This window comes from Emys orbicularis, chromosome 3, assembly GCF_028017835.1.
Source record: "Emys orbicularis isolate rEmyOrb1 chromosome 3, rEmyOrb1.hap1, whole genome shotgun sequence".
Classification (NCBI taxonomy): Eukaryota; Metazoa; Chordata; order Testudines; family Emydidae; genus Emys; species Emys orbicularis.
In genome coordinates this window covers 200123939-200136494 of record NC_088685.1, presented here as the reverse complement: position 1 = coordinate 200136494, position 12556 = coordinate 200123939, and positions in this window count along the sequence as shown.

Genomic DNA, 12556 nt, shown 5'->3' with positions numbered 1-12556 from the left:
GTGATTGCTACCACATTGGCAACCTGTCAATGTAGCACCATTAAGATCTCCTTGACAACAGCACTCATCATGGTCTTCCCAACCCCAAACTCAACGATCCATGAATTCTCTGGAGTAGTTAGCTCCCAAGAATCAATCTCCATTCTCCTTTCTGTGGAGAATAGAGCTCTCCTCCTCATAGTTTTGTTCTGCAATGTTGAGGCTAGTTCAACAGAGATGTACAGGAAAGTCTCTTCATTTTATTCCTTCTGATGATATGCATCCACTGGTGTTTTTCCTAGATCTTGAGAACAACTGTCTTTTCAGTCTGATTCAGACCCAGTGAACATCCTGCTCAAGTTCCACACAGATCTACATATTCCCAAAGTGATGTGAGTTATGAGACTGTTTCAGAAATAACTCTGTGAACTGCTGCCCTTGGTTTCTGACTCTCCACAGGTACTTGGACTAGAACATGTAACACTGTAGCCACCTCAGCTGCCTCACAACTGCTTTTCAAGAGTCCCAGTAGACTTTCTTTCTGAGCAAGAAGCAAGGCCTGAGTGCTCAGCCTGGCCTCCATTTTGAGAACAGGACTTGAAAATATCACCAGTTCCTGGGAATTTATGGAAGATTCCCAGAGATGGATGAGAGTTTGACCACTACTCTGACACTTCCTCTGGGCTCTTAGCAGGGCCTTTCAAAGTCTCCCACAAATCACTGCTTCAGGAAGCTGTGCTGAGAAATGGGAAGTAGTGGACGAGGGGCAAAACTGCACCCAAAACTACATGACGAGTGTGAATACACTATATTGCTGGTTCTAACACCAGGGCTCTCCTGGCAGTTCTGTTTTTTGGATGCTTGAGACACTTTAAAGCAGTGGTGCCCACACTTTTTCTGTTGCACCCCCTGTTACCAGTAATGGAATCTGTCCGCACCCCCCTCCATTACTGCACAGTTGGATCAGCAGAGGAGCTTGGGCTGAAGGTGGAGCTGGGGACAGAACTGGGGATGAGGGAGGAGCTGGGGCTACAGGCAGAGCTGGCCTTGGGGCAGAGAGGGAATGAGGGCAGAGCTGTGGCTGAGGGCGGAGCGGGGCTGGATGGTGCTCCATCCCCGCTTTCATGGGGGCTGACCCAGACCCCACCAGGCACTCCCCCCCCAAAGTTCCTCTGCACCCCCCTAGGGAAACGTACCCCACAGTTTGGGGACCACTGCTTTAAGGGGATCCTGTTTTCAAACAGTGCTGAGCATCACCTTTAAGATGACTCAACTGAGCACCAAAAAAGTTGAAGCACCCAAAATCATTAGTCACTTTTTTAAAAATTGGTCATGAATGTTTTATGAGTGTCCATGCTCAGGTTATGGTGCACTTAGAGTTGTTACATTTCATCTTTGAAAGCAAAGACATGCCTGCAAACATTTAAAAGTTATTAATAGTAGCATTTGGGGGGGGGGGAGGGGGGAATAAGACATCCCATTTAACTCCACTGATTGAAATGCACTGGAATGCAAAATGGAAAAATATTTTGCTACAAAATAGGGATGATGTGGATGGTTGGTTATATTACAGTCTCTAAAGCAGTGGTTCTCAAACTTTTGTACTGGTGACCCCTTTCACATAGCAAGCCTCTGAGTGCGACCCCCCCTTATAAATTAAAAACACTCTTTAATATATTTAACACCATTATAAATGCTGGCTGCAAAGTGGGGTTTGGGGTGGAGGCTGACAGCTCGCGACCTTCCATGTAATAACCTCCCGACCCCCTGAGGGGTCCCGACCCCCAGTTTGAGAACCCCTGCTCTAAAATATGTTTGCTAGCACAGCATAGCTGTAGAAGTCGGGACCTCTTTCTTATAATATTAATAATAATTTGCACTATCATAGCACATTTTATCAAAGGACCTCAAAACACTTTAAAAGTATTAATTAGTTAAACCTCACAATCTCCTTTGTGGTAGGGGACATTTCATTCCACTCATTTTACATTTGGGAAAATGGAGAGGTTAAGCAATATGGTTCAGGTTGCAGAGTAAGTCAGTGGTATAACTGGAAGAACTCAGTATTCCTGAATCCCAGTCCCCTACTCTGACCCTTAAAACAAATCCCAAGTCAATTATATGTCTGACCCCTGTAGATACTTATCCTTTTTTTTTTTTTTTTTTTGAATGAGGCATTAGTTTGTATAAAATTATCCATCGGAACACACCATTTAAGAAGTGCCATAAGTATCGTTACTAGGACATTTTTAAACTTTGCAAGTCTTAACAGCTCCTTTTAATCAGCTCAGGAATTTAAATCCCCACCAAACACATATTATCTTATGTTATTTCATTACAAAGGGCACAGTATAATGCGCTGACCAAAGTTTATCTTGCAACTTGCCCTAAGAAGGGGGAGAATAATCCACAGGTTGATTGCAAGATCACTGAAACTTGCCATGTGGAAAAACATAAGCAGTAATGTTTCCATCTTCAGACCACAAACTAACAGTGTGACCACAACAGTTATAACATAGCTGTTAACACGTGATACAGTCAATTTCACAACCCTGAAAACCATCATTTATGTAAGTGGACACACTGACTTCTGTGGGACTACCCAAGGCCTACTGTTGATGTCAAAGGAAGTTTTTCTATTGACAGCAGTGAAAACGGGAGTGAGTCTCAAGTGAGAACTGCAACTGCACCCTGCCCTGTAGCTTTTTGTTTCAGTAAGTTAGTGAAGGTCACACATCTGACACCTCTCCATTTACTTTTGTTTGTATATGCCATTTTTTGGGGGGAGGGGCTAGAAAATCAATAAAAAGGAAGTGTAAAAAGTACTACTAATAATTAAAAATATTGAACATTAGTTTAAAAGGGTTTGGATTTCTTTAAATGTTTTACAAGATCTTCCCTGTATTACTGGTCAGGGAGTTTAATATAGATATATATGAAATAATAAAAGGGAAGTAGAGTCCTCTTGTTTAATGGTTATTATAAAACCCTGTAAATCCTTGAATTCTCATAGACTCATAGACTTTAAGGCGAGAAAGGACCATCATGATCATCTAGTCTGACCTCATGCACATTGCAGGCCACAGAACCTCACCCACCCACTCCTGTAATAGCCCCATAACCTCTTGGAACAAATGTTGATATATTATTTACATATATGGCCCTTGAGACATACATTGTATAGTAGGTGATGAGATGTGCAGGAGTGTCCCACAATGCAATTCTTGTTTAGCAGACAGTGATTTTTTTGTCAGTCAGAAAAAGATGTAGTGTTTTTATGCTAAATTCATCTCTGCTGGACTGAGAGTGATTTTGGAGGTGGAATTTTTAACATTTAGAACACAAGGTTGTGCTCCCATTTTTTTCATTCCACTGAGATTAAAGGCTCCATCTCGTATCCTGATTGTTGTTGTTATAATTTTTGTCCTTTAATGTTTATATTGCAGTAGTGCTTAAAGACCTATTAGTGGTAGGAAGAGCCTATTTTCGAACATAAACTAGTGCTATGGGCTACAGACCACAATCATCTTGGGCCCTATTGTGCTAGGTTGGTACATACATATAATACATTCTGCCCCTGATAGCTTACAGTAGGCACACAGACAAACCAACAATAGCAGAGAATGATTATGTAGAAGTTACTAAATGCAAGACACAAATTAAATTTACATCTGAAGTAGGAGATAGGCTGGGGGAAAGAGGGAGGGTGTTTCATCTCAGACAAATTATGTCTTTAGGATTTGAGAAGTTTGTATTTGAACTGTCTGACCAAACAAAAATAACAAAAAATAATAAAATAAATAATAATAATAATAATAGTATGAGTAGTAATCTCTCTCTCCTAGCTGGTGAAACTAATCAACTCAACAGTCAGTTTATTACTAGTGTGTCCCCTATCTGTGTATAAGTTCAAGCAGGTGAACCAACTCATGACACCTGCCTGTGTCCTAAACTGGAACTGAGAGGGGATTGATGTGCAATATACCCTGCTATGACCCCTGGAGCTGTGGGTTCATAACTTGTGTCTGACACTAAGCAGCACTGGATGGTTTGAGAGGCCTTGTCTATCTCTTATTCATATGACTCTGTCACAAAAAGGAAGGAGCCATACATTATTTTGGATTCAGTTATGCTAATTAGGAAATATTATTTGTAAACCTTTGAAGGCTGAATTCTGCTCTGACTTTGGGTCTGAGTCTACCCCTATTGTAAAGTTCCCATTGATATGAGTGGTACAGGCTCCGATGCTTACAATCAGTATGGCTGCCAGGGAGTAAATCAGAGCAGAATTCAGCCTGACAAAAACAGTAATCTGCATTGGAGTTACCCTCCTCTTTTCTTAAATCAGCATAGATATTTTCTTAGCAATACAAAAGGACTCGTGCTGTCATGGATGTAGTGACTGGAAGGCTTGCACACACTGATGCTCTCTAATGTTCTCTGTTAACACATTCTAAATTATTACTTGAAGTATTTTTTTCTATGCTGAGTAGTGGTTTTTGACTAAAAAAAAAGGAAGAAGAATCACAATTGTTCCTCACAAGAAAACCGAAACCAAACCAGCGTGCATATGACAAAGGCAGTGCCTAATTATAAACAGCCCACATTAATGCTGCAATGGGAAGATGTGATTATACCCCAAAATGTCAACATGTTCTCTCTTTCCTGCACTTTAGATAAAAACAGAGTAGCTGAAAATAGTTATTTTTTTCCCTGCATATAATCCACCCCTGGGGAAGGTCACAAATTTACTTCTGGATACATAAAAACTAGTTGAAATACTGCAATAAATTTGATTGATACCAGAAAAAAAATGTCGATTTTGGCGCATCACTAATATGGTGCCACTATTGAAGTGCTCACAATTCTCCCATGCTACTTAATACAAATATAGGACTTTTAAACTTTCAAGGGCTTTGAGACAGTCATTGCAATTTCTTGCAATACCTTTGGGAGATCTTATTATATTAACTTTATGTATCATTGTGGGCCAGGGACCGTAGGTAATTCTATATGGGAGAGTGATCACAGCTCTCCAGAGACTAGAAACAGCAGGTCATGCATTCATAACAAATAAATATTCCTTTCCAAGGACCTGGACCTGTAGGGTTCTATCATGTCACCCCTCCTGTTCAATATCCACTTGTGGCCACTGAGAGATAGTGAAACATTCTGACCTGCAGTGTCACCAATGTGTGGATGACACTCAGATCTACATTTCCTTTTTGTCCAGTCCTGATACAGCAGATCCTGTGCTTTCCCAATGCATGCTGGGGTGTATGGGCAGGGGACGTGGATAGACTCCAAACTGGCTTTGATTCAATCCTGATTTTAGGCAGAACTAATGATGATTGGCATAGGCGCCGACTTCTACTGGTGTCGGTGGGTGCTTGACCCCCCTGGCCCCACCCTGACTCCATCCCTGCCCCACACCCTCCCACACCCATTCCAACCCCTTCCCCAAAGTCCCCGTCCCAACTCCGGCCCCATTCCTACTCCTTCCCCAAATCCCGGCCCCGCCTCTTCCCCTGAGTGCACCACATTCCCGCTGCCCCCCCCCCCCCCTTCCTGGAGCTTGCTACAGCTGTTTGGTGGCGGCAAGCAGCAGGAGGTAGGTGGAGGAGCGGGGACGCGGAGCGCTCAGGGGAAGAGGCGGAGGCGGTGAGGGGCGGAGAACTTGGCTGCCGATGGGTGCAGAGCACCCACTAATTTTTCCCCATGGTTGCTCCAGCCCCAGAGCACCCATGGAGTTGGTGTCTATGATGATAGGTGGTGTGAATCATCTTGGGGAACGAGCAAGGGTGCTTAGTGCATTTTCCTTTGAGATTGTATGTCTCATTTTTGCCAAGAGATTGGGGCCATCTCAGTTCTTAAGTTCTCAGGTAGCCGCTCTAGGACGCAGACCAGACTCCATGTATTCTGTAGCAACTTGGACCCTAATTCTGCAGCGAGGTCCCTGGATTCTATGGCTTTGTAGAACATCAGATTGGAAATTCTGTGGCAGCTTCAGTTTAAATTCGAAAATGGAGGATTTTTTTGAAATAAGTATGAAAGCAAACAATACAACCAGTACAGTACTTAGTCTGTTATTTGGTTTGATATTCAATTCAGTTAACAATGCTGATTTTTAAGCTATCTTTAGGTTTTCAGAGTTGCCACCCCCTACAGATGAGTTCACACTTCTATGAGCTTTTCTTTCAGGCGATCATCTGCAGATTCAGGCAGACATCATGGCATTGGTTACACTCGGGTCACATTTTCAATGTTATTTTCACAGCCATGAGAACAAAGAGGATATTGAACTGGATCCTCAGCTGGTATAAGTTATCATAGTGCCCATGTTTCAGTGCCCCTATGCCAATTCACATGAGCTGAGGATCTAGCTTGTTTGTTTTTTTAAATGAAAGCTTAAATTCTGAAGCATGATTTTGCAGCATAGGTTAGATTATATGGATGCAGAGTCATGGAGTATACAGGGTCCTGGACACAGTGCCTGTTTCTATCTAACATAGGTCCAGAGGTTGTGCCTCTTTCTTTATGATGCAGACCCTGGCATAGGGACCTTTGTAAACTGTAACGTGGATTACTGTAACACAGTGCACTTGGAGCTACCTTTGAAAAATGTCTCTGAAGTGGGGGTCAAGGTACCATATCGGCGCATAACACCAAGGCCAAATTCTGCCCTGACTCACATTTTCTGCAACCCCACTAAAGTCCACAGGGTTGCACACGGTATGAGTCAGGGCAGTACATTACTCTCCAGCTATCTATTTGCATCAGAGTGCAATTTTATTAGGTTAGTTATCATCTACAAAGCCCTAAATGCTCTAGCATAGTTATCCAAGAGGACTGCTTCTCTCTACAGGGCACAGCGTTTTACTTAGTTTGGTCAACCCACTGAAATTAGTTTGCTTTCACATAATACTGAGACTTGAGTTTTTTTAAGTTGTTGCTCTGGAATGCGGGTTTGCATGGTTCGTCCTTAAGATCAGAGGCTGGTATTTTCTAATGGCTTTTATAAACGTACAGTATTTGCCAAAGGGCACCAAAGTACATTTATAAATAAACAAAACACAGGACTCCTGCCAGGAGGAACACAAATGAAATTCACCAAACTAACGCATGTGGCTGTTTTCTTGCATTGTCCCTTCTATTGCTTCATCCCTTTGTTTTTCTTTTTCCATCTCCGTGCCATTTCCCCCTTTTTGACATTATTTTCTTACCTCCTGCTTTTTTACTTTTAAAAGCAGTACCCTTTCCTCTCATTTTCTCCCTTTTATATTATTCACACTCTTTGTTGTCCTCCCATTTGCCAGTCTCATGTCTCCTTGGTTTCTTTTCTGTGCTAATATCTGTCCTCTTTGCCAGGAGTGATATGCCTAGCTCACTGGACCTAATCCTTGTTCCGGTGAAGCTCCACCATGTGTTGGAATGGCAGATGGGCATCCCTTTCCGCTATAGCCTGGCAAAATGGTTGCCTTTTTTCCCCATCTACTTTGCTTTGTGGCTCCCCCTCTCAGTCAGCCCCATGAAGCAGAAGTCTAGAGCCTGCTTGGAGTGGGGCATCATGAAGCTCACATATCCTCATACAGCTAAGTTAAGTGTCAGGGGAGTAAATGAGAGAGTCTTGCATCTTGGCGATACACCTGTGCCTGCAATTCTGTATATATCACCTTCTTCTGTAAGAGGTCTACATTCAGGTCTAAGTTCTATAGGAGCGGGGTGGAAGGTGGATAGCTTTCCAGGAGTACTTACTGCTATACTCAGTTACTGAAGTGCATCTGTATTGAGGAAGGACACATTTGAGGTCATGCAAATTTTACCACCTCGGATATTGCTTTCCTGTGCCCTACACCGGATTAGCCTGAACCCCTGGCAAGGCACCCTGAGAAACACTACTTTAGTTCAAAGATACAGCTAGTTCCTATCCCCTTTACGTCCCCCATTCTGATCTTTCAGTCTCCTCTATGCTTCTCCCTATATTATATTGTTACTCCTTGGTCCTTCCCAGATCTCTGCCCCTAAAATTTCTCTCTCAACCCTGTGTTTCTTGCTCGCTCTCTCTCCCTGAGCTCCCCAGGCCTGTTTCTGTCTCAGGGATGAAATTAACCCTGTGTAGAAAACCAGCACAAATTATCATGTCCCACTTAAGCCTTAAATGTAGGGCCTAAGTGGTGTATAGGCCTTCTACTGAACCTCTGCACATGGATGACCTTCATCTCAAAAGTTTTGCTTGAATATTGTAGGATTTGGAACTTTTGTAAGATTTGGTGAGATCTGAAAAGAAGGTTGTATAACTGGTTTATCTTATCAAGAATTATAATTGGGTAGCTTCCTTAGCTAATAGACTAAACCTTGGCAAAAGTCATGTACTACATTAAACTAACAACAGCAAACCAGATGCATTTTTTTTTTAAATTATGATTTTTTGTTAAGCATGAGATTGTCTGTCGATATAACAAAAAGCCCAAAACATCTCAGTCTTTGGATAATCTGTTAGAAGAGTGTAATGCTATCATCTTTATTCTACCCTTGATTTGTTGATACTAGTCAGCTATAACGTATAGACCTGTAGTTGATAACTATATTTTAAATCCTTGAGCAATCAATTCAGAGAAAGGGTTATACATTATTCAGTATGCATCTCGGTTAAATCAAACAGTTTCTGGGTTCATATTGGGTCTTTCTCTATATTTAGAGCTCCTGATTTAGTTATTTGGTGAGGATGACATTGATTGGTTTAAACAAATCTTCATAGACCTAACAAAAATGGTTTTGGACCAAGCCTTGAAATATTGTTGGTGTACACAATTTTTTTTTTAATACTTGTACCACTTAACAGATTTTGAGAATCAAGATGAATAAAGGGTAAATTTCCACTGAAGATCCAAAATATGTTATTCAACAAATTCCAATGGTGCAGCTTCAGCAAGCGATAGGAATAATTTAGTTGAGAAGTGAGAACTTCACAAACATTCTTGAGTCTATATGGTGTACTTCAATAATGTAATGAACCTAGCATTAGTTTCTTGTACAACATATACTAAGAGACACTCAATAGATAAAGCTCAAATTCTATTTTAATCAACTAATAACTTGCGAACTTTGAACAGGGCTGCCCAGAGGATTCAGGGGGCCCGGGGCAAAGCAATTTTGGGGGCCCCTTCCATAAAAAAAGTTGCAATACTATAGAATACTATATTCTCGTGGGGGCCCCTGTGGGGCCCGGGGCAAATTGCCCCACTTGCCCCCCCCCCTCTGGGCAGCCCTGACTTTGAAGTTATAGCTGCAAGATTTCCAAAGGGTGAGTACAAATGTAAATCCTTTATCACTGTTACACAGCGGTGTGAAATTAAACAAACAACCCAATCCTGAGTTTATTTCTGTGTAATTCACATCTTCAGTGAATGTGTGAATTTTTCTTTAATTAAAAAAAAAAAAAAAAGGATTTCACTATACCAATTAAATGCAGGATTTTGGTAGATGGTCATATTCTTATACATACACAACAAAAATGAAACATGCAATTCTTAATGCCAAACGAAATATTTCATTTTACAGCTAAAAGATAGCAATGTTAATAACTAAGGGCCAAATTCTGCCACCCTTACTCATTGAGACTATTAATGGAGTAAGATACAGTATTACTTAACAGAAAGAAAGGTGGCAGAATTGGGCCCCAAATTGACACTGTGTGATGACTGTCAGAAAACTGAAGAATAATCAGAGGTCCAACAGCTAATGAGATGCAGGACACACATTCCTGAATTGTGGCTATAAAAGCATGATTCAGGACTAAAATATTCCAGTCAAGATTAAAAAAAAGGGGGACGAGGGGAAGTGTTACATAAAGTTGACTCCAAAATCCTTATTTAGGCCTACCTAAATAAGTAGATGAATTTTCAGGGGTGCCAAACAGTTCCTTTTGGGTCTCAATGGGACTAATTGTACTGCTCACCATTGCGAGTAAGGGGTTCACAATCTGCCCTGTATAACACAGAAGAATTATCTTTTAATGTATTTTTTTATCTCTAGTAGGGTTGTTGCACTAATTCTTCTATGGAGTCCTTTCCCTGAGACCACATGCAGTATCAAAATGGTACTGATTAAGCAGTTCCGGCTTCTCCCTAGGACAGAAAACAAAAGGAATAAAAATAGATACCTAATTTCAGCAGTTATAAATTCATCACTAATTAAAGACTAACTATGGAGTTTTCACTGGCTATTGTGATGAAAAATTAGCAAGATAATTTACTAAATTTATTTATTCTTTTAGCTTTCAAAAATCTATTTAAAGATCAAGTAATACACAGTTCAGTTTAATAGGACACCATCACTATATAATTTACGCATTGCCTACATTCATTAACTAATGAGGTTATTTTTATACCACATAAAAAGGTCATATTTTGAACGCATGAGATTAGTTTAAAATATAATCCAGCCAATTGGTAGTACTATATTCCACAATGTAAGAATTGTCTTATGCCACATTTTAAGTACTTTTTAAATTAAAATGTAAAACATATACTAATATAAATCTAAAACAAGTGAATCATTAAGTGGCAATGGAATAAAAAACACTTAAGCTTGATGCTGGTTACACGAGATTTCACTTGAGATGGAACATAATGATATATTCAAGAGGACAGCATGACAAGACTTATTTGGTCATCCACATGCCTTTATTACTCCTAGGGGAATTATGTGCCACTGCACATGTGCAGAATTCATGTGTCCCATTTCTCTGCAGAAAATACATTCTGCTGGAGAGGCTTTGCAGTTACAGCTTTTGCCCACCAGGGGCTGCTGTGGCATCAGAACAGAGAGAGCCGGCTCACCGCTCACCTGCCATAGCAATCAGCAGCTGATAGGGAGAGAGCAGAGGCTGAATTCCTCACAGCTCCCTGCCTGTGGGGCCAGGTGAGGAAGCATGAGATACGGGAGAGAACAGACAGAGTGGGATACACAGGGTTGCTGGGGGGGGGGGTCACATAGATGGGTTCAGAAGGACTAGTGGGGGGGATAGACAGGACTGGGGGCTGAATGGGAGTGGGGGGTGCAGGACCACATAGGGATGGGGGCAGCTGAGTGGGAGTGCAGAGAGTCCGTTGGGTAGGAGGGGCAGGGACACATGGGGACAGGGGTGCATGGGGACGGGGTTGCAGGGACACATGGGGATGGGGGAGGGGTGGATGAGTGGGGGTGCAGGGACACATGGGGACACGAGACGTGCAGGGACACATGGGAATGGGGGACGGGGTGCATGGATATCGGCAAGGTGGGTGCAGGGACACATGGGGACAGGAGGAAAAGGGTGCATGGGGATCGGCATGGGGGGTGCAGGAACATATGGGGACAGGGGGAAGGGTGGCTGAGTGGGGGTGCAGGGACACATGGATGGGGGGCAGGGGGAGCAGGGACACATGGGGACGGGGTAGATGTGCCTGACTGATTGGGAGAGGCCAGGGGTCAGCCAGGGTCTGCATGGGGAAGGCTCCCCAACTTCCTAACAATCCCTCTCCACTTCACCCCTCCCCAAAATGTTCCATACTTCTACCACCCACACCCAACAACCCTCCAGGTTCACTCCCAGGCTCCTTCCAAGCAACTACATCCCTCTCCCTCAGCTCCTCCATGACACTTGACTCACCCAAGCCTTTGAACAGCTTCTGAGGGGCGTGGGAAATACGTTTCTGTATTGTAGTTTAAATGAATTATTACTCAAAGTCCTGTATTAATATGCCTAGTAAGGAATCTATTTGTAAAAAAACATTCCCTGAATCTTTTTTGTTGTCTGTATTGTTACAGACATACTTGTTGCAAGGAATTTTGAAATAAATGACCAAAATAATTGAAACTGGCGTGACTATATTGTGCTGTTTTGACTATATTGTGTTGTTTTGACAAAATATGCAGAATTTTTTTTTGGGGGGGGGGGCACAGAATTCCTCCAGGAATACTTTATGGAAGAGATGTAGCTTGAAACTATTACTTAGGTAGTACACACCTTGGGAACAAGGACTAGGTCTTCCTGTGGGTTTCTTACAGGACTGATCTCACCATAGATGCTAGAGTGTCCAGGCCAAATTTAACCCTAGTGTAAACTGATATAATTCCATCCAAGTCAGTAAAGTTGCATCTGTTTACACCAGTTCTGAATTTGGCCCTTAATCCAGAATTTGCACACTCATACATCTGTTGACCAATTTCAGATCAAGACTGCCCTCCACTGGTTGCTTCTTTTCAATAAAACAATATTCTCTTCTGGAGGCACTGGTTCCATCACTCCATTCACAAAAAGGTGTGTGATCTTCTTGTGTATGATTTTGTGCTTGAGAATGTTGGAAGATCTGAAGGACTGCAGACTCAAGGGTGTTCTGGAGGCAGTAACAGGAGCCTGAGGAGTAGAAGTTTGTCTCCTGCATCGTCTGTTACATGCTTTGCCTTTGAAAAAAGTCACTTGCTACCTGTAGTTAGCCAACCACTGATCACTAAAGCTTGTAGACTCTTTTTTGGAGGACATGGGACATGGTAGCTAGAAGAGCCTCCCCCCCCCCCCTACCCCCCCCCCCCC